The sequence below is a fragment of the Aegilops tauschii genome, chromosome 7 (assembly GCF_002575655.3).
Source record: "Aegilops tauschii subsp. strangulata cultivar AL8/78 chromosome 7, Aet v6.0, whole genome shotgun sequence".
Classification (NCBI taxonomy): domain Eukaryota; kingdom Viridiplantae; phylum Streptophyta; class Magnoliopsida; order Poales; family Poaceae; genus Aegilops; species Aegilops tauschii.
In genome coordinates, this window is record NC_053041.3 from 80,948,862 (window position 1) to 80,972,628 (window position 23,767).

Sequence of the window (23,767 nt, forward strand, 5' to 3'; positions counted from 1 at the left end):
ACTTCCCGCACTTCTCGATCCGGGAGAACACGTGGAGGTACTTGAACTCTTGGTCGGTGTTGCTGTCCTGGCGGTACATGGCGAACATCCAAACCATCTGTGCCGAAGAACAAGTGTTAGCGATGCACACGGCGAAAAGAAGCATGAGCCGGCGTCTGTACATACCTGACCCTCGACGTCGGCGCCGTTTTCCGGGCGAGCCACGATCTCCTCGACGATCCCATGCCATTTGTTGCACGCCGTTTGGATGATCGCCCAATGGTTCGCCATGGCCTTCGAGCCGCGCTTCATGTGGATGGTGGGGAAGTAGGGGTCAACCAACTTGCGCTCGTCGAACTCCGACTTGATGCGCTCCCAGTACGTGTCGGTGTTGGGGATCGTAGCAGAAATTAAAAAATTTCTATGCATCATCAAGATCAATCTATGGAGTCATCTAGCAACGAGAGAGAGGAGTGCATCTACATACCCTTGTAGATCGCGAGCGGAAGCGTTCAAGTGAACGGGGTTGATGGAGTCGTACTCGTCGTGATCCAAATCACCGATGACCGAGCGCCGAACGGACGGCACCTCTGCGTTCAACACACGTACGGTTGGGAAGACGTCTCCTCCTTCTTGATCCAGCAAGGGGGAAGGAGAGGTTGATGGAGATCGAGCAGCACGACGGTGTGGTGGTGGAAGTAGCGGGGATCTCGGCAGGGCTTCCCCAAGCTCAGCGAGAGGGAGAGGTGTCACGGGAGGGAGAGGGAGGCGCCAGGGGCTTGGGTGTGCAGCCCCCCTCCCCCCTCTTTATATAGGGGTCCAGGGGGGCGCCGGCCCCCAGAGATCCCATCTCAAGGGGGCGGCGGCGGCCAAGGGGGGGGGGGACTTTCCCCCCAAGTCAAGTGGGGCGCCCCCCACCCCTAGGGTTTCCAACCCTAGGCGCAGGGGAGGCCCAAGGGGGGCGCACCAGCCCACCAGGGGCTGGTTCCCTTCCCCACTTCAGCCCATGGGGCCCTCCGGGATAGGTGGCCCCACCCGGTGGACCCCCGGGACCCTTCCGGTGGTCCCGGTACAATACCGGTGACCCCCGAAACTTTCCCGGTGGCCGAAGCTGGACTTCCTATATATAATTCTTCACCTCCGGACCATTCCGGAACTCCTCGTGACGTCCGGGATCTCATCCGGGACTCCGAACAACTTTCGGATTTCCGCATACTAATATCTCTACAACCCTAGCGTCACCGAACCTTAAGTGTGTAGACCCTACGGGTTCGGGAGACATGCAGGCATGACCGAGATGACTCTCCGGTCAATAACCAACAGCGGGATCTGGATACCCATGTTGGCTCCCACATGTTCCACGATGATCTCATCGGGTGAACCACGATGTCGAGGATTCAATCCCGTATACAATTCCCTTTGTCAATCGGTACGTTACTTGCGCGAGATTCGATCATCGGTATCGCAATACATTGTTCAATCTCGTTACCGGAAAGTCACTTTACTCGTACCGTAATGCATGATCCCGTGACCAAACACTTGGTCACATTGAGCTCATTATGATGATGCATTACCGAGTGGGCCCAGAGATACCTCTCCGTCATACGGAGTGACAAATCCCAGTCTCGATTCGTGCCAACCCAACAGACACTTTCGGAGATACCCGTAGTGCACCTTTATAGCCACCCAGTTACGTTGTGACGTTTGGCACACCCAAAGCACTCCTATGGCATCCGGGAGTTGCACAATCTCATGGTCTAAGGAAATGATACTTGACATTTGGAAAAGCTCTAGCAAACGAACTACACGATCTTGTGCTATGCTTAGGATTGGGTCTTGTCCATCACATCATTCTCCTAATGATGTGATCCCGTTATCAATGACATCCAATGTCCATAGTCAGGAAACCATGACTATCTGTTGATCAACGAGCTAGTCAACTAGAGGCTCACTAGGGACATGTTGTGGTCTATGTATTCACACATGTATTACGATTTCCGGATAACACAATTATAGCATGAACAATAGATAATTATCATGAACAAGGAAATATAATAATAACCATTTTATTATTGCCTCTAGGGCATATTTCCAACAGTCTCCCACTTGCACTAGAGTCAATAATCTAGTTACATTGTGATCACTACTAGGAAAAGGCCTACTAATGGCGCACCTAATTTGGCCATTAATGGCGCATTAGTGGTGCGCCATTAGTAGCACGCCATTAGTATATTTTACTAATGGCGCACCACTGGTGCGCCATTAGTATCTGGTATACTAATGGCGCACCCCAGATGCGCCATTAGTATATACAACAGTACGCCATTAGTATGCCTCCCAGGGGGCCATCTATACCCAGGTGCTTTGGCATACTAATGGCGCCCAACAACAGGATGCGCCATTAGTAACTTCGGCATACTAATGGCGCACTGTTTAGTGATGCGCCATTAGTATCCTTTGCTATTTTTGAATTTGGATCTGGATCGCGATTTTTTTGCCCATTTTTTGCTCGTTTTTTTTGCTCATTTTTTTGCACGATATTATTTCAAATTTTGTTCCTGTTTTTGGATCTTGTACGTTCTTTTGCCGTGTTCTTTTGCCGGAGAGGAGTTCGCCGGAGAGGAGGAGGAGGAGGTCGCCGGATAGGTGCTCGCCTACATCGTCGGAGAGGAGGAGGAGGTCGCCGGAGAGGAGTTCACCGGAGCATCGGAGAGGAGGAAGGAGAAACCATGAGGGGAGCTCACCGAAGAGGAGGGAGGAGGAGCTCACCGAAGAGGAGGGAGGAGGAGCTCACCGGAGAGGAGGGAGTAGGATCTCACCGGAGAGGAGGGAGGAGGAGCTCACCGGAGAGGAGGGAGTAGGAGCGCACCGGAGAGGAGGGAGGAGGAGCTCACCGGAGAGGAGGGAGGAGGAGCTCACCGGAGAGGAGGGAGGAGGAGCTCACCGGAGAGGAGGGAGAAGGAGATGAAGTGGAGGAGAGGTGGAGTGGAGGAGAAGAATGAAGAGGTAAGGAGGAGAGGACACGCCCAGCCATATATACGGCATAGTAATGGCGCACCGTGGGCAGGTGCGCCATTACTATTTTTTTATTTTTTTTATTTTTTTTGAATTTTGAAGGCGGGAAGATACTAATGGCGCACCATGGGCAGGAGCGCCATTAGTAACTTTTTTTTATTTATTTTTTTTTATTTTGAATTTTGAAGGCGAGAAGATAGTAATGGCGCACCATGGGCAGGTGCGCCATTAGTAAGTTTGATTTTTTTTGAATTTTTTTGCCTCTCCAGATCTTAAAAGCCCCGTATCTTTTTTTCTGTTAGGTTTTTGAGGATTTTGAAAATGTTTAACGGGGTTCCCCCAGTTAAATTCGGATGTAACTTTTCGAGTAGATGATTTTTCATATAAAAAACTTTTTCATCCGAGTTCGTATGCAAAAGTTATGCCCATTTTAAGAAATTCCAGAGAGATTTTGCAAATAAAGTCGAAATTCATATTTGTTAATTTTCCCAACAACTAGACCACATATCACATGGGAAACTTGTTTTTTTTTGACATTTCCATCATTTTCTTTTATTTTTTTTAAAACTGAAAAGGCGGTCCAGGGGGGTGCATTCGGTGGAATGGGCCAAGTTACTAATGGCGCACCGTGGGGGTGGTGCGCCATTAGTAGTTCACCTAGTAATGGCGCACCTCCCCAACCGTGCGCCATTAGTAGTTTTTCAAAAAAAAAATTGAAACAAACAAAATTTGTAACAAAATTACTAATGACGCACCTGTGAGTGGTGCGCCATTAGTAGTTCAACTAGTAATGGCGCACCGTGGGAGTGGTGCGCCATTAGTAGTTGAACTACTAATGGAGCACCACTCACAGGTGCGCCATTAGTAGTTTAAAAAATAAAAATAAAAATAAATTGAAAAAAAATTTGAAACATAATTACTAATGGTGCACCGTGGGGTGGTGCGCCATTACTAGTTGAACTACTAATGGCGCACCTTCCCACGGTGCGCCATTAGTAGTTTTGAAAAAATTAAAAAAAAATTACTAATGGCGCAACGTGGATGTGGTGCGCCATTAGTATTTTCACACTAATGGCGCACCGACACATGGTGCGCCATTAGTATTTAGTAATGGCGCACCACATGTACAGTGCGCCATTAGTGGCCATTCCATCTATAGCCCTTTTCCTAGTAGTGGATGAATCGAACACCCATAGAGTTCTGGTGTTGATCATGTTTTGCTCTAGGGAGAGGTTTAGTCAACGGATCTGCTACATTCAGGTCCGTATGTACTTTACAAATATCTATGTCTCCATTTTGAACATTTTCACGAATGGAGTTGAAGCGTCGCTTGATATGCCTGGTCTTCCTGTGAAACCTGGGCTCCTTGGCAAGGGCAATAGCTTCAGTGTTGTCACAGAAGAGGGTGATTGGCCCCGACGCATTGGGTATGACTCCTAGGTCGGTGATGAACTCCTTCATCCAGATTGCTTCATGCGCTGCCTCCGAGGCTCCCATGTACTCCGCTTCACATGTAGATCCCGCCACGACGCTTTGCTTACAACTACACCAGCTTACTGCCCCACCAATCAAAATATACACGTATCCGGTTTGTGACTTAGAGTCATCCAGATCTGTGTCGAAGCTAGCATCGACGTAACCCTTTATGACGAGCTCTTCGTCACCTCCATAAACGAGAAACATATCCTTAGTCCTCTTCAGGTACTTCAGGATATTCTTGACCGCTGTCCAGTGTTCCATGCCGGGATTACTTTGGTACCTTCCTACCAAACTTATGGCAAGGTTTACATCAGGTGTGGTACACAGCATGGCATACATAATAGACCCTATGGCCGAGGCATAGGGGACGACACTCATCTTTTCTCTATCTTCTGCCGTGGTCGGGCATTGAGCCGTGCTCAATTGCACACCTTGCAATACAGGCAAGAACCCCTTCTTGGACTGATCCATATTGAACTTCTTCAATATCTTGTCAAGGTACGTACTTTGTGAAAGACCAATGAGGCGTCTTGATCTATCTCTATAGATCTTGATGCCTAATATATAAGCAGCTTCTCCAAGGTCCTTCATTGAAAAACACTTGTTCAAGTAGGCCTTTATGCTTCCTAAGAATTCTATATCATTTCCCATCAACATTATGTCATCCACATATAATATGAGAAATGCTACAGAGCTCCCACTCACTTTCTTGTAAACACAGGCTTCTCCATAAGTCTGTGTAAACCCAAACGCTTTGATCATCTCATCAAATCGAATGTTCCAACTCCGAGATGCTTGCACCAGCCCATAGATGGAGCGCTGGAGCTTGCATACCTTGTTAGCATTCTTAGGATCGACAAAACCTTCCGGCTGCATCATATACAATTCTTCCTTAAGAAAGCTGTTAAGGAATGCCGTTTTGACGTCCATTTGCCATATCTCGTAATCATAGAATGCGGCAATTGCTAACATGATTCGGACGACTTCAGCTTCGCTACGGGTGAGAAAGTCTCATCGTAGTCAACCCCTTGAACTTGTCGATAACCCTTAGCAACAAGTCGAGCCTTATAGATGGTCACATTACCATCCGCGTCTGTCTTCTTCTTAAAGATCCATTTCTTTTCTATGGTTCGCCGATCAGCAGGCAAGTCAGTCAAAGTCCATACTTCATTTTCATACATGGATCCTATCTCGGATTGCATGGCTTCTAGCCATTTGTCGGAATCTGGGCCCGCCATTGCTTCTTCATAGTTCGAAGGTTCACCGTTGTCTAACAACATGATTTCCAAGACAGGGTTGCCGTACCACTCTGGCGCGGAACGTGTCCTTGTGGACCTACGAAGTTCAGTAAGAGCTTGATCCGAAGTACCTTGATCATCATCGTCATTAACTTCCTCTCTAGTCGGTGCATGCACCATAGGAACATTTTCCTGAGCTGCGCTACTTTCCGCTTCAAGAGGTAGTACTTCATCAAGTTCCACTTTCCTCCCACTTACTTCTTTCGAGAGAAACTCTTTCTCCAGAAAGGACCCGTTCTTGGCAACAAAGATCTTGCCTTCGGATATGAGGTAGAAGGTATACCCAATGGTTTCCTTAGGGTATCCTATGAAGACGCATTTTTCGGACTTGGGTTCGAGCTTTTCAGGTTGAAGTTTCTTGACATAAGCATCGCATCCCCAAACTTTTAGAAACGACAGCTTAGGTTTCTTCCCAAACCATAATTCATACGGTGTCGTCTCAACGGATTTCGACGGAGCCCTATTAAAGTGAATGCGGCAGTCTCTAAAGCATAGCCCCAAAATGAGAGCGGTAGATCGGTAAGAGACATCATAGATCGCACCATATCCAATAGAGTGCGATTACGACGTTCGGACACACCATTTCGCTGTGGTGTTCCAGGCGGCGTGAGTTGTGAAACTATTCCACATTTCCTTAAGTGTGTGCCAAATTCGTGACTCAAATATTCCCCTCCACGATCTGATCATAAGAATTTTATTTTCCTGTCACGTTGATTCTCAACCTCACTCTGAAATTCCTTGAACTTTTCAAAGGTCTCAGACTTGTGTTTCATTAGGTAGACATACCCATATCTACTCAAGTCATCAGTGAGAGTGAGAACATAACGATAGCCACCACGAGCCTCAACACTCATTGGACCGCACACATCAGTATGTATGATTTCCAATAAGTTGGTTGCTCGTTCCATTGTTCCGGAGAACGGAGTCTTGGTCATCCTACCCATGAGGCATGGTTCGCACGTGTCAAATGATTCGTAACCAAGAGACTCTAAAAGTCCATCAGCATGGAGCTTCTTCATGCGCTTGACACCAATGTGACCAAGACGGCAGTGCCACAAGTATGTGGGACTATCATTATCAACCTTACATCTTTTGGTACTCACACTATGAATATGTGTAACACTACGTTCAAGATTCATTAAGAATAAACCATTAACCAGCGGGGCATGACCATAAAACATATCTCTCATATAAATAGAACAGCCATTATTCTCGGATTTAAATGAGTAGCCATCTCGAATTAAACGAGATCCTGATACAATGTTCATGCTCAAAGCTGGCACTAAATAACAATTATTGAGGTTTAAAACTAATCCCGTAGGTAAATGTAGAGGTAGCGTGCCGACGGCGATCACATCGACCTTGGAACCATTCCTGACGCGCATCGTCACCTCGTCCTTTGCCAGTCTCCTTTTATTCCGCAGCTCCTGCTTTGAGTTACAAATATGAGCAACCGCACCGGTATCAAATACCCAGGAGCTACTACAAGTGCTGGTAAGGTACACATCAATAACATGTATATCACATATACCTTTGGTGTTGCCGGCCTTCTTGTCCGCTAAGTACTTGGGGCAGTTCCGCTTCTAGTGACCACTTCCCTTGCAATAAAAGCACTCAGTCTCAGGCTTGGGTCCATTCTTTGGCTTCTTCCTGGCAACTGGCTTACCGGGCGCGGCAACTCCCTTGCCGTCCTTCTTGAAGTTCTTCTTACCCTTGCCTTTCTTGAACTTAGTGGTTTTATTCACCATCAACACTTGATGTTCCTTTCTGATCTCCACCTCCGCTGATTTCAGCATTGAATATACCTCAGGAATGGTCTTTTCCATCCCCTGCATATTGAAGTTCATCACAAAGCTCTTGTAGCTCGGTGGAAGCGACTGAAGGATTCTGTCAATGACCGCGTCATCCAGGAGATTAACTCCCAGCTGAGTCAAGCGGTTGTGTAACCCAGACATTTTGAGTATGTGCTCACTGACAGAACTATTTTCCTCCATCTTACAACTAAAGAACTTGTCGGAGACTTCATATCTCTCGACCCGGGCATGAGCTTGGAAAACCATTTTCAGCTCTTCGAACATCTCATATGCTCCGTGTTGCTCAAAACGCTTTTGGAGCCCCGGTTCTAAGCTGTAAAGCATGCCGCACTGAACGAGGGAGTAATCATCAGCACGCTGCTGCCAAGCGTTCATAACGTCTTGGTTCTCTGGGATGGGTGCGTCACCTAGCGGTGCTTCTAGGACATAATCTTTCTTGGCAGCTATGAGGATGATCCTCAGGTTCCGGACCCAGTCCGTATAGTTGCTGCCATCATCTTTCAGCTTGGTTTTCTCTAGGAACGCGTTGAAGTTGAGGGCAACATCAGCGTGGGCCATTTGATCTACAAGACATATTGTAAAGATTTTAGACTAAGTTCATGATAATTAAGTTCATCTAATCAAATTATTCAATGAACTCCCACTCAGATAGACATCCCTCTAGTCATCTAAGTGAAACATGATCCGAGTCAACTAGGCCGTGTCCGATCATCACGTGAGACGGACTAGTCAACATCGGTGAACATCTTCATGTTGATCGTATCTTCTATACGACTCATGCTCGACCTTTCGGTCTTCCGTGTTCCGAGGCCATGTCTGTACATGCTAGGCTCGTCAAGTCAACCTAAGTGTATTGCGTGTGTAAATCTGGCTTACACCGTTGTATTCGAACGTTAGAATCTATCACACCCGATCATCACGTGGTGCTTCAAAACAAAGAACCTTCGCAACGGTGCACAGTTAGGGGGAACACTTTCTTGAATTTATTGCGAGGGATCATCTGATTTAAGCTACCGTCGTTCTAAGCAAATAAGATGTAAAACATGATAAACATCACATGCAATCAAATAGTGACATGATATGGCCAATATCATTTTGCTCCTTTTGATCTCCATCTTCGGGGCGCCATGATCATCGTCGTCACCGGCATGACACCATGATCTCCATCATCGTGTCTTCATGAAGTTGTCTCGTCATTTATTACTTCTACTACTATGGCTAACGGTTTAGCAATAAAGTAAAGTAATTGCATGACGTTATATGTTGACACGCAGGTCATAAATAAATTAAGACAACTCCTATGGCTCCTGCCGGTTGTCATACTCATCGACATGCAAGTCGTGATTCCTATTACAAGAACATGATCAATCTCATACATCACATATATCATTCATCACATCCTTTTGGCCATATCACATCACACGGCATATGCTGCAAAAACAAGTTAGACGTCCTCTAATTGTTGTTGCAAAATTTTTACGTGGCTGCTATAGGTTTCTTAGCAAGAAAGTTTCTTACCTACGCCAAAACCACAACGTGATATGCCAATTTCTATTTACCCTTCATAAGGACCCTTTTCATCGAATCCGATCCGACTAAAGTGGGAGAGACAGACACCCGCTAGCCACCTTATGCAACTAGTGCATGTCAGTCGGTGGAACCTGTCTCACGTAAGCGTACGTGTAAGGTCGGTCCGGGCCGCTTCATCCCACGATGCCGCCGAATCAAGATAAGACTAGTAACAGCAAGTAAATTGACAATATCGACGCCCACAACTGCTTTGTGTTCTACTCGTGCATAGAAACTACGCATAGACCTAGCTCATGATGCCACTGTTGGGGATCGTAGCAGAAATTAAAAAATTTCTTCGCATCACCAAGATCAATCTATGGAGTCATCTAGCAACGAGAGAGAGGAGTGCATCTACATACCCTTGTAGATCGCGAGCGGAAGCGTTCAAGTGAACGGGGTTGATGGAGTCGTACTCGTCGTGATCCAAATCACCGATGACCGAGCGCCGAACGGACGGCAACTCTGCGTTCAACACACGTACGGTTGGGAAGACGTCTCCTCCTTCTTGATCCAGCTAGGGGGAAGGAGAGGTTGATGGAGATCCAGCAGCACGACGGCGTGGTGGTGGAAGTAGCGGGGATCTCGGCAGGGCTTCGCCAAGCTCAGCGAGAGGGAGAGGTGTCATGGGAGGGAGAGGGAGGCGCCAGGGGCTTGGGTGTGCAGCCCTCCCTCCCCCCTCTTTATATAGGGGTCCAGGGGGGCGCCGGCCCCCAGAGATCCCATCTCAAGGGGGGGGGGACTTGCCCCCCAAGTCAAGTGGGGCGCCCCCCCACCCCTAGGGTTTCCAACCCTAGGCGCAGGGGAGGCCCAAAGGGGGCGCACCAGCCCACCAGGGGCTGGTTCCCTTCCCCACTTCAGCCCATGGGGCCCTCCGGGATAGGTGGCCCCACCCGGTGGACCCCCGGGACCCTTCCGGTGGTTCCGGTACAATACCGGTGACCCCCAAAACTTTCCCGGTGGCCGAAACTGGACTTCCTATATATAATTCTTCACCTCCGGACCATTCCGGAACTCCTCGTGATGTCCGGTATCTCATCCGGGACTCCGAACAACTTTCGGATTTCCGCATACTAATATCTCTACAACCCTAGCGTCACCGAACCTTAAGTGTGTAGACCCGACGGGTTCGGGAGACATGCAGACATGACCGAGACGACTCTCCGGTCAATAACCAACAGCGGGATCTGGATACCCATGTTCGCTCCCACATGTTCCACGATGATCTCATCGGATGAACCACGATGTCGAGGATTCAATCAATCCCGTATACAATTCCCTTTGTCAATCGGTACGTTACTTGCCCGAGATTCGATCGTCGGTATCCCAATACCTTGTTCAATCTCGTTACCGGAAAGTCACTTTACTCGTACCGTAATGCATGATCCCGTGACCAAACACTTGGTCACATTGAGCTCATTATGATGATGCATTACCGAGTGGGCCCAGAGAAACCTCTCCGTCACACGGAGTGACAAATCCCAGTCTCGATTCATGCCAACCCAACAGACACTTTCGGAGATACCCGTAGTGCACCTTTATAGCCACCTAGTTACGTTGTGACGTTTGGCACACCCAAAGCACTCCTATGGCATCCGGGAGTTGCACAATCTCATGGTCTAAGGAAATGATACTTGACATTTGGAAAAGCTCTAGCAAACGAACTACACAATCTTGTGCTATGCTTAGGATTGGGTCTTGTCCATCACATCATTCTCCTAATGATGTGATCCCGTTATCAATGACATCCAATGTACATAGTCAGGAAACCATGACTATCTGTTGATCAACGAGCTAGTCAACTAGAGGCTCACTAGGGACATGTTGTGGTCTATGTATTCACACATGTATTACGATTTCTGGATAACACAATTATAGCATGAACAATAGACAATTATCATGAACAACGAAATATAATAATAACCATTTTATTATTGCCTCTAGGGCATATTTCCAACATTCGACGCTCTGGTTCATGCTGGTGATCGGGTCGAGGCAGACGGTCTTCCATGCTTCGGCGAGGCACTCGTCTTCTTTGGACGTCCACTTGCCGCGCGGCTCACCGTTCCTGGTCCCCCGGTTCTTCTTTTTCCCCTTCCTCGCCGGTGCAGGTGCCGGCTCCTCCTCCTCCTCCTCCTCCAACTCTTCCTCCTCCTGCTCGCCGTAGTCGAGCTCGTCGTCCATGTCGCCGGCGAGGTCCATTGTATCGTCTTGTGCCTGGAACCCGGGGGAGGCGGCGGCGACGATCGAGCCGCTCATGATAATCTCGTCCATGTCGGCTTCCGTCTCGCCGGGGTTGGTAAAATGCGACGACGAGGCTTCCGAGAAGTGCAAGGCGCCACGGCGCAGAGGCGGCGTCGGCGAGGCGATGAGTAGGTGTACGGGGGGTACTGGACGCCGGCGAACACGGGCGAGGGCGTGCGCTGGTCGGGGTTCAGACCGGAGGGTGAGGCGCGCTGGCCATGCGGAAAGGTGATGTTTGGGTTGAATCCGCCGTGCTCGCCATCGGCGTAGCCAGGCGAGGGTGCGCACCCCCAGGGCTGCGGCGACGGCGAGAAGCTGGCCGGCGACCCGACCCTCTACTCGCTCCAGGCAGCTTGCGGGCCATGGCCGCCGGGTGGATTCATCATTGATGAGTCTCCAACGTATCTATAATTTTTTATTGTTTCATGCTATTATATTATCTGTTTTGGATGTTTTATATGTATTAATATGCTATTTTATATGATTTTTGGGACTAACCTATTAACCTAGAGCCCAGTGCTAGTTCCTGTTTTTTCCTTGTTTTAGAGTTTCGCAGAAAAGGAATACCAAACGGAGTCCAAACGGAATAAAACTTTCGCGATGATTTTTCTTGGACCAGAAGACATCCAGAGGACTTGAAGTGCAAGTCAGAGAAGCCACGAGGCGGACACAAGGACGGAGGGCGCGTCTAGGGGGGTAGGGCGCGCCCCCCACCCTTGTGGGCCCCTCGTGACTCCACCGACCTATTTCTTCCACCTATATCTTCTCAAATATCCCAAAACCTTCCAGGGGAGCCACGAAACCACTTTTCCACCGCCGCAACCTTCTGTACCCCTGAGATCCCATCTAGGGGCCCTGTTCCATCGTCCTGCCGGAGGGGGATTCGATCACGGAGGGCTTCTACAACAACACCATTGCCTCTTCGATGAAGCGTGAGTAGTTTACCACAGACCTACGGGTCCATAGCTAGTAGCTAGATGGCTTCTTCTCTCTCTTTGATTCCCAATACCATGTTCTCCTCGATGTTCTTGGAGATCTATTCGATGTAATACTATTTTGCGGTGTGTTTTCCGAGACCCGATGAATTGTGGATTTATAATCAGCTTATCTATTAATATTATTTGAATCTTCTCTGAATTCTTATATGCATGATTTGATACCTTTGTAAGTCTCTTTGAACGATCGATTTGGTTTGGCCAACTAGATTGGTTTTTCTTGCAATGGGAGAAGTGCTTAGCTTTGGGTTCAATCTTGCGGTGCTCGATCCTAGTGATAGAAGGGGAACCGACACGTATTGTATTGTTGCCATCGAGGATAACAAGATGGGGGTTTCATCATATCGCTTGAGTTTATCCAGCTACATCATGTCATCTTACCTAATGCGTTACTCTGTTCTTATGAATTAATACTCTAGATGCAGGTAGGAGTCGGTCGATGTGTGGAGTAATAGTAGTAGATGTAGAATCGTTTCAGTCTACTTGATACGGACGTGATGCCTATATTCATGATCATTGCCTTAGATATCGTCATAACTTTGCGCTTTTCTATCAATTGCTCAGTAGTAATTTGTTCACCCACCGTAATATTTACTATCTTGAGAGAAGCCTCTAGTGAAAACTATGGCCCCCGGGTCTACTTTCCATCATATAAGTTTCCGATCTATAATTTTTGTTTCCTATTTACTTTCTTTGCAATCTTTTACTTTCCATTCCATAAACCAAAAATATTACTTCACCGTTTATCCATCTCTATCATATCTCACTTTGCAAATAACCGTGAAGGGATTGACAACCCCTTTGTCGCGTTGGGTGCAAGTTGGTGTTTGTTTGTGCAGGTATTCGGTGGCTTGTTGCGTTGTCTCCTACTGGATTGATGTAACACCCACAATGCGGCTATATATCCCACGTGTCGAGGCACGGCTTGGAGGCATAACCGCATGGTGGTTTTGTCGCAAGAAGGGTCATCTTCACACAATCTCATGTAATGAACAAGAATGGGATAAAGAGTTGGCTTACAATCGCCACTTCACACAATACGTTAATTAAACATACATCATTCAGAGTACATACATAGTCCGACTACGGGCAAATACAAATGAAAAGAAGATAACCCCGAATGCTAGATCCCTGATCGTCCCAACTGGGCTCCACTACTAATCATCAGGAAACGAAAAGTAGTAACGACCAAGTTCCTCGTCGAACTCCCACTTGAGTTCGGTAGCATCACCTGCACTAGTATCATTGGCACCTGCAACTGTTTTGGTAGAATTTGTGAGTCACGAGGACTCAACAATCTCAAAACCCGCGAGTGTCGGTGTCAAAGCCGGCGGATCTCGAGTAGGGGGTCCCGAACTGTGCGTCTAAGGCGGATGGTAACAGGAGGCGGGGGACACGATGTTTATCGAGGTTCGGGCCCTCTCGATGGAGGTAATACCCTACTTCCTGCTTGATTGATCTTGATGATATGAGTATTACAAGAGTTGATCTACCACGAGATCGTAGAGGCTAAACCCTAGAAGCTAGCCTATGGTATCATTGTTGTTGTCCTACGGACTAAACCCTCCGGTTTATATAGACACCGGAGGGGGCTAGGGTTACACAGAGTCGGTTACAAGGGAGGAGATCTACATATCCGTATAGCCAAGCTTGCCTTCCACGCCAAGGAGAGTCCCATCCGGACATGGGACGAAGTCTTCAATCTTGTATCTTCATAGTCCAACAGTCCGGCTAAAGTATATAGTTCGGCCGTCCGAGGACCCCCTATTCCAGGACTCCCTCAGTAGCCCCTGAACCAGGCTTCAATGACGATGAGTCTGGCGCGCAGATTTGTCTTCGGCATTGCAAGGCGGGTTCTTCCTCTGAATATTCCATAGAAGATCTTGAACACAAGGATAGTGTCCGGCTCTGCAAAACAAGTTCCACATACCACCGTAGAGAGAATAATATTTCCACAAATCTAATCTGCTGACACGTTTGGCAGCATGACATCATACCACGGCCCGGTCATTATTCGAACCATTTTTCTCAACCAGCTACTGCACGTATTGCGAGGCGGTTTTCTTGGCACGTCTTGTCGAAGCAGAGATCGTGTCCCCTTATGACGGGATTCTCATCAATACGGATGTGGGTAACCCAACCGCGCCATCAATTACGGTGCTTGGGGAATAAGCGAGTTTTGCTAGGCAGGTGGGGAGGCGTATAGTTTCCTCCGCCCCTATAAAGGGACAAGGATTCCTCTTTTTACCCACGCCTTCTTCCTCCTTGCTCATCCATTCCTGCGCACTCGAGCTCCAGCACCCAAGTTCACGTTTTCCCTCTCAAACCACTCCAAGCATGTCCGGAGCGGGAGGCAAGTGGATGGTCTCCTCCGTCACGGAGGAGAACATCACAAAGCTACGGGGAGCCGGATATTTGGCCGCGGACATCGCACACCGGCTGCCAGATGCGGGGCAGATCATCCCTATGCCCGAACCCCATGAGAGGGTGGTTTCCTTACCCACTTTGTCCGCGGACTGGGATTTCCCCTCCACCCGTTTGTCTGCGGGCTCATGTTCTACTACGGGCTGGATTTTCATGATCTGGCCCCCAATTTCATCCTCAACATCTCGGGGTTTATCGTCGTGTGTGAGGCCTTCCTCCGCATCAGGCCCCACTTTGGCCTGTGGCTGAAGACCTTCAATGTTAAACCGAAGGTGGTGGTCGGCCAGCAAGCGGAGTGCGGAGGCGCCATGGTGGGCAAAATGCCTAATGTCACCTGGCTCGAAGGCTCCTATGTGGAGACCATAAAGGGGTGGCAATCGGGGTGGTTCTACATCACCGAGCCGCGCGACACCAACTGGGTGGCGGCCCCCGAATTCCGATCCGGAATCCCCACACGGCTCACCTCCTGGAAAGAGAAGGGCCTGTCTTGGGGTTCATCGGTGGAGCTGACCGGACTCCAGAAATGCATCAGAAACATGATGAGCAAGAAAATCAAGCTTGTCAACGTGGTCCAGGTCATGCTCTTCCGCCCGATCCTCCCGTGTCAACGACGGGCATTCAATTTGTGGGAGTTCGACCCGGCCGAGCACCAGACGCTGCGAGAGCTCTTCGACACGACGCACAAGGACGTCTGGAAGGTGCTGTTCAAGGGTGCCGAGGTACCTCCTCCCCTTACCGAGGACCGCGGACTCAGCGCAAAGCGCCATGCCAATCCGGTAAGTTTTTTATATCTCACAGGATGTTTATTTTCCCCAGTTTAATCATGTGCAGGATCTAAGCCTCCATGTTATTAACAGGACTGGGTAGAGACAGCGGAGCAGATTGATTGCCCAGCCCCCCTGCCTGAGGATCCAGCAGATGCTCTCCTAACGGAAATGCTGGTTCCGGCGCCTTACGAGGTGCCGGTGAAGAAGGCCAAGAAGAAGGCCACAGGGACCCGAAAGGGTCTCCGACGCAAGGTTATATCGGACTCATCGTCTGAAAACTCCGAGGCGCACTCCTCCCATGAAAACGAGGAGGAGGAAGAGGAAAGTTCTCCCCCCCCCCCCTAGACGGGGAAGACAAGAAAAGGAAGGCCGCCCCAACCAGGGAGGCCGAAGGGTCCAAGAAGGGAAGGACCCTCCTTCCGTACTGCTCCACGACGGCCGCCTACAGCGGCGACGAGTGGCTGCCCAGGGACAAGCCCCTAGCGAAGTCGTAAGTATCCGGATACCATAGTAATTCATGGTATGTTTTATTGCACTGCTTCTCATCACGCCGAACATGATTATGCAGTCCGTCCTGAGCCCGTATCGACGTATCTTCGTCGGATGGTTCTTTGGACCCATCGAATATGAATAGCGATTCCCTCCCGACCGCCTCCACCCCTCGCCCTACGGACAACGTCGAGGTGTTGTCTCAAAGGGCACCGAGCCGAGGGGAGGTAGTCCTGGAGGCGCCTCGAGGCGACATTCCGGACCCTGGGCGCAAAGGGAGCAAGACTCCCATGGGCTCCGAATTCGGCCTCCAGCCGAACACTGCGCCGGAACCTCCAGTGGTTCCGGACTCTGTCAGGCGACCCCCCGTTAAGAGGGGCAAGCCGCCCGTGCTGGTGGCCTCTGCCCATCCAGAGGCACCGGACAACTTGCTGGAAGCGCTTCGCGGCGCTTCCATCGACGAAGAGCACCGCACTATCATGAGTGCGGTGATCGAGAAGGTTCAGTCCGCCTGTAGCGACCAGACCTCAAATAGTCTGTGCTGCTGTGCACCAGTGTCATCCCTGGATCAGTAATGCTGACACGCACAGTACAAATGGAGGATTTATAACAGAGTAGCAATCACACACTTATTACATCGAATATCTCCAAAGAGAATAAGTATGATAAATATGGCTTAAGGCCATCTAAATACGATAACAGCGGAAGGCTTGGAAGATAAGTGAGTCCATCAACTCCAACGGCATCATTGAGTATAAGACCACGACCTAAGGCACCTTACTCGTCGTCTGGAAAGTCTGCAACATGAAACGTTGCAGCCCAAAAACGGGTCAGCACATAGAATATGCTGGCAAAATAACACATAGAGAATAATGAACATAATAATGCTATTCTACATGCATATTTGGCTGGTGGAAAGCTCTATGGTTAAAATTTTGCGAAAAGCCAATTTTTCCCTACTGCAAAGGAATAAATTTTATTTAACTATCATGGTGGTTGTTGAACATTGAGATGGTTGACAGCATCTCAATCCCAATTAAATGTCATCATTAACCCCACAAAATTAATTAAAAGTAACATGATGATGAGATTCACATGATAATCCAGGTACTAGATACTCAGGTTGTCCATAACCGAGGACACGGCTAACCATGATTAGTTTGTACACTCTGCAGAGGTTTGCGCACTTTTCCCCACAAGACTCGATCGCCTCCGCTTGGTTCTCGCACTACATGATGTTTGAGAAACGGATGACCAAGACACAGTCTTTCAGAAACAATCACTCTTTACTCCGGATGGATAGTTACACCTACTTTCCCCTACATCTGCTAGCCCACCTCTTCAAGAGATCATGTAACCTACTCAACTATCCTAGAGCCCATAATAGCTTGTGGCTGCACACGGAAGTTTCCAGCATGAATAATCTTATGATCCCTTTGAGCCTGGGTGGCGGTCCTTATACAAACAGACAACACTGGGTTCTCCAGGTGCCTCAATCCACCCAGATGTGAGTTTTAGTTGCCACCTTAAGTAAACCATTATTAACAATCTCACATCTGTCATGAATATCACTCAAACCCAATCCACGTCTACGAGCATAGCATGGCAACATAATAGCAACGTAGAAGTAACTCCCAAGGGTTTGAAAAATAAAACAGGTAATAGGTACTACCTCAACTACTTCCCAATACCCACAATTTAATTAGATCCTAACCATGCAATGTTTGAGGATTGATCTAATGCAATGAAAACTGGGTATGGAAAGGTATGATCAAAGTGTTACTTGCCTTGCTGATGATCCGCGAAACCTAGCGATTCGAAGTAACAAGCGGCACACTCCGGGTACTCTATCGCAAACAAACAAGCAAACAATAAGTACTCATCTAATGCACAGGTAAAACTCGAATGAAAGATCCAACCAGAAAGTTCAACTTAAGAACTCCGAATTGCAAAAAGAATCAACTCGAACGAGACAACGAAAGTCAAACGGCGAAAGAAACAAGCTTTGCTTACTAATCTGGATCTAGGTCAAATTTTACAGTAGCAAAAACTTGTTTGAGTATGTTAAACGGAAAGAGAATTTCGAGACGAAACTCTAGGCGCTTGAATCGCCTGATTCTGATAAACGAGCGAAAAGTTAAACAGAAACGAAGATCCGATCAGAAATCGAGATCTGAAAAATCGCGGAAAAATCTGACGAAAAAGAAAACTGACGAACGGTTAAAGAACGGACGTTGTTTAACAGTGAAAATCCGACGAACACGTTCGTTAAAACGAACGGGTCGGTGAACGTTCACTAAATAATAAAACCGAAGAAAATAAACCGATCTAGGGTTTTTTTTAAAACGAACGGGTTTTTTTTTTTAAAAACGGCAACGGCGTCGGATCGATACCTCGTCGGGACGGGGCTCCGGCGGAGTCCGGCGAGGGGGCGGCGGGGTGCGGCGGGGCTTGGGGCGGCGAGGTGCGGGCTCCGGCGGCGGCGGCGGCGGCGCTCGCGGCTCCGGCGGGGCTCGGCTCAGGCGGGGACGGGGTGAAGGGGGGAGGGGGGCGGCGGCGGTATTTAAGGAGGGGGGCTGCTTGGAGGAGGGGCAAGGCGGCGGCGGCGGCTCCCGTGCTCGGGGCGGACTCGGGCGGCGGCGCTCGCGTACGCGCGGAGGAGACGGCGCGGCTGGGCCTCGGCCCGGTCGCGCGCAAGCGCTTTTTTTTTTAAACATTCCGCCGAAAAAATTCATAGAAAAATAAATAAAAATCCAAAAAAGATAAAACAAATTTTCCCCGTCTAGTTAAAATAATTAGAATAGGGTGAACTTTGTTTGACACAAAAATGCAGTTTTGAAAACGTCCAATTTTTTTTAATGCAATTAAAATTGCAAATAAAATCCGAATAAAATCCAATATATGATTTTAATATTTTTCCTCCAATATTTCAATTGTTTTGGAGAAGTCATATTTTCTCCTCTCATTTATTTTAATGTGAAATATTTTTCCGGAGAGAAAATAATTAAAACCAAAATCCTCGTTTTATTATTTGATAAAATCAAATATGAAAAATCTAGAAAATCCCCAACTCTCTCCGTGGGTCCTTGAGTTGCTTAGGATTTATCGAGGATTTGTCAAAATGCAATAAAAATATGCTATGCATTGAATGATCTATGTATAACATTCCAAATTGAAAATTTGGGATGTTACAAACCTACCCCCCTTAAGATGAATCTCGCCCTCGAGATTCGGGTTGGCTAGAAAACAGGTGAGAGTGGTCCTTTCGTAGGTCTTCCTCTCGCTCCCAGGTGGCTTCATCCTCAGTATGGTGACTCCACTGAACTTTGCAAAACTTGATAACCTTACTGCGGGTGACTCGGCTGGCATACTCAAGAATCTTAACTGGTTTCTCCTCATAGGTCAAATCACTTTCCAGCTGAATCGCTTCCAGCGGCACGGTATCTCTCAGTGGTATCTCAGCCATCTCTGCGTGGCACTTCTTCAACTGGGAAACGTGAAATACATCATGAACCGCTGACAATCCTTCGGGTAATTCCAGCTTGTAGGCAACTTCTCCCATACGTTCCAAAACTCTGTATGGTCCGATAAAACGGGGCGCTAGCTTTCCCTTAACTCCAAAGCGCTTCACTCCTCGAAGTGGTGATACTCGAAGATACACTCTGTCTCCGGCTTCGTGAACTATCTCCTTTCGTTTAGAATCAGCATAACTCTTCTGTCTGGACTGGGCTACCTTGAGCCTATCGCGAATTAACCTCACTTTCTGTTCAGACTCCTTAATCAAATCTGGTCCAAACAACTGACGGTCTCCAACTTCGTCCCATAACAACGGTGTTCTACACCTTCTTCCGTACAAAGCTTCGAAAGGGGCCATCTTCAAACTGGTTTGATAACTGTTGTTGTAAGAAAACTCTGCATATGGCAAATTTTTGTCCCAACTAGTCCATAATCTAGTGCACAAGCTCTCAGCATATCCTCCAAAATCTGATTGACTCTCTCGGTCTGTCCATCGGTCTGTGGGTGAAAGGCTGTACTAAATTCTAGCCTGGTTCCCAATGTTTCATGTAACTGCTTCCAAAACTTCGAGGTAAACTGGGTTCCTCTGTCTGATACAATGGTCCTCGGAACTCCATGCAAACATACGATTCTGGTCATGTATATCTTTGCCAACTTAGCACTGGTGTAAGTGGTCTTCACTGGAATGAAATGAGCTACTTTCGTCAAACGGTCGACTACAACCCATATTGAGTCATAGCCTGAACGAGTCCTGGGCAATCCCGTGATAAAATCCATGCCTATTTTATCCCACTTCCATTCGGGTATCGGCAATGGTTGTAGCAATCCTGCTGGCTTCTGATGCTCTGCCTTCACTCTCTGACACACATCACAAACTGCTACATACTCCGCAATATCCTTCTTCATTCCGGTCCACCAGAAAGTATTTTTCAGATCCAAATACATCTTGGTATTCCCTGGGTGAATCGAATACGGTGAATCATGGGCCTCTTGCAAAATCAACTTCCTGATCTCCGGATCATTTGGCACATATACGCGGTCCTCAAACCATAAGGTATCGTGCTCATCCTCACGAAATCCCTTGGCTTTTCCTTTGCTCATCTTCTCCTTTATCTCGTCAATCTCCTTGTCTGTCTTCTGAGCTTCTCTGATCCTTTCCATCAAGGTAGACTGAATCTCCAGTGTCGCTAAATAGCCTCTTGGTACTATCTCCAAACATAGCTCGCGAAGGTCCTCGGCTAACTCCTGAGGTAACTCTCCTGTCATGAGGGTGTTGACATGACTCTTGCGGCTCAACGCGTCTGCTACTACGTTAGCCTTTCCTGGGTGGTAATGCAATCTCATATCATAGTCCTTAATAAGCTCCAACCATCTCCTCTGTCTGAGATTTAACTCCTTCTGCGTGAAAATATACTTCAAACTCTTATGATCCGTGTAAACCTCACAATGGTTTCCGATGAGAAAATGTCTCCATGTCTTCAACGCATGCACCACGGCTGCTAACTCCAAATCATGCATAGCATAATTCTTCTCATGGGGTTTAAGTTGTCGTGAAGCATATGACACAAATCTTCCTTCCTGCATAAGCACTGCTCCAAGTCCTCGACGAGAAGCGTCGCAATAAACTTCATAATCCTTGCGTTGATCTGGCAGAATCAACACTGGTGACGTAACCAATCGTTTCTTCAACTCTTGGAAACTAGCTTCACATTCCTCAGTCCAAGTGAACTTGGTGTCCTTTTTCAATAGCTCAGTCATGGGTTTAGCAATCTTCGAGAAATTCTCGATGAATCTCCGGTAGTATCCTGCAAGTCCAAGAAAACTCCGGATCTCTCCAACTGACGTGGGTGATTCCCAACTTGTCACTGTGTCAACTTTGGCAGGGTCTACTGCTATTCCTTCTCCAGAAATAACATGTCCGAGGAATCCAACTTCCTTCAGCCAAAATTCACATTTGCTGAACTTGGCATATAACTGATGTTCTCTGAGCTTCTCAAGTACCAATCGCAAATGCTCCTCATGCTCTTCCTCATTCTTGGAAAAGACTAAAATATCGTCAATGAACACCACGACGAACTTATCCAAAAACTCCATAAACACTTTGTTCACCAGGTTCATGAAATAGGCAGGTGCGTTAGTCAGACCAAAAGACATAACGGTATACTCATATAGCCCATACCTGGTGGTAAAAGCCGTCTTAGGTATATCCTGCTCTCGAATCTTCAACTGATGATATCCTGATCGTAGATCGATCTTGGAAAATACCTTAGCTCCTTGTAATCGGTCAAACAGATCATTGATCATTGGTAGTGGGTACTTGTTCTTGATGGTCACTTCATTCAATCCACGGTAATCAACAACCATCCTCAACGATCCATCTTTCTTCTCCACTAGAAGTACTGGTGATCCCCAAGGTGACGAACTTGGGCGAATATAGCCTTTATCCAGTAACTCCTTAATCTGCTTCTTAATCTCCTCCAAATCTTTCGCGGGCATCCTGTACGGTCTCTTAGATATTGGCCCTGTGCCTGGCAAAAGTTCAATCAAAAACTCAATGTCTCTATCTGGTGGCATGCCTGGCAACTCTTCTGGAAATACATCCGGGTAATCCTTCACCACTGGTACTTCCTCCTGTACAACTCCCGATAAGGAATTCACCTGAGTCCTCTTCGGCGTATGCCGGGATACATACTTGATCCTTTTTCCTTCTCGGGTGGTAAGCAAAATCGACTTACTGGCGCAATCGATGTTTCCTCCATACATCGATAGCCAATCCATTCCCAAAATCACATCCAAACCTTGCGACTCCAAAATTATTAGGTCTGAGGGGAAAACATGCCTACCAATGGCCAATGGCATCTGAAAACATCCTTGGCTTGCCATATACTCTGCTCCTGGCGAGGTTACTAACATAGGTGTTCTGAGAACTTTGGTGGGCAACTTAAACTTATCCACAAATCCCCTTGATATGTATGAATGCGATGCACCAGTATCGAAAAGAACGATTGCAGTAAATGACTTAACCAAAAACTTACCTATTACTGCATCAGGCTGTGCTTCAACCTCCTCCACGCTCACGTGGTTCACATGTCCTTTGTTGAACGGGTTCGGCTTCTTCCCAGAGCTTCCATTGCCATTTCCATTTTGGGCTTCAGGACAATCAGTTGCATAATGTCCAGTCTTCTGGCACTTGAAACAGGTAACGTGACTTAGATCCCTCTTGGCTGGGGTAGATGGGTTGGTGCGGTTCTGTCCGTTGGTTCCTCCATTCCCATTACCATTCTTGGAGCCATTATGGTTGTGCGAACTACCTCCTCCATGGGTATGCTGAAACTGTCCTCCCGGTTTCGGGGCAAATCGCGGCTTCTGTTGAGCTCCAGAGTTATACTTCCCTTGTCCATACTTCCTCTTACGGTTTTCAATCTGCTGTTGTTTCCCTTCAATCATGAGAGCTCTATCTACCAACTCCTGATAGTTGTTGAAGGTTGCTACCATCCACTGCATACTCAGTTCATCATTCAGTCCTTCCAAAAATTTCTCCGGCTTGGCTGCATCTGTAGCAACGTCATCTGGTGCATAACGTGCTAACTTACTAAAATCCTCCACATACTGGCCTACGGTGCGTCCTCCTTGGCGTAGGTTGCGAAATTCATGCTTCTTCATAGCCATAGCTCCTGCTGAAACATGAGCTGTACGGAAAGTTTGCTGAAACTGGTCCCATGTGACGGTGTCAATAGGGTGCGTGGCTGTGTAATTCTCCCACCATGATGTTGCGGGTCCATCAAGCTGATGTGCGGCAAAACGCACTCTTTCCGCATCTGTGCATCCTGCAGTGGTCAACTCCCTTCCAACTTTGCAGAGCCAACCATCTGCAACAATCGGCTCGGTGCTACTGGAAAACACCGGCGGGTTTAGCCTCAAGAAATGGGCTAAGTGATCAACAGGTGGAGGTGGCGGTGGGTTGTTGTTGTTGTTGCCTTGGTTCTGCACTAACACTTGCATCAGGGCATTCTGTTGCTGAATCAACTGGGTGATCTCCGGTGGGAAAACAAATCCGGTGTCGCGTCTCGGAGGCATCTGATGGGTTAGAAAAGATGAGAGTTAAGAATAGAATGAGGTCTAGAGGGAAAACACTACCCATATGCTCATGAGACAAATACAATCAATATCACTCAATC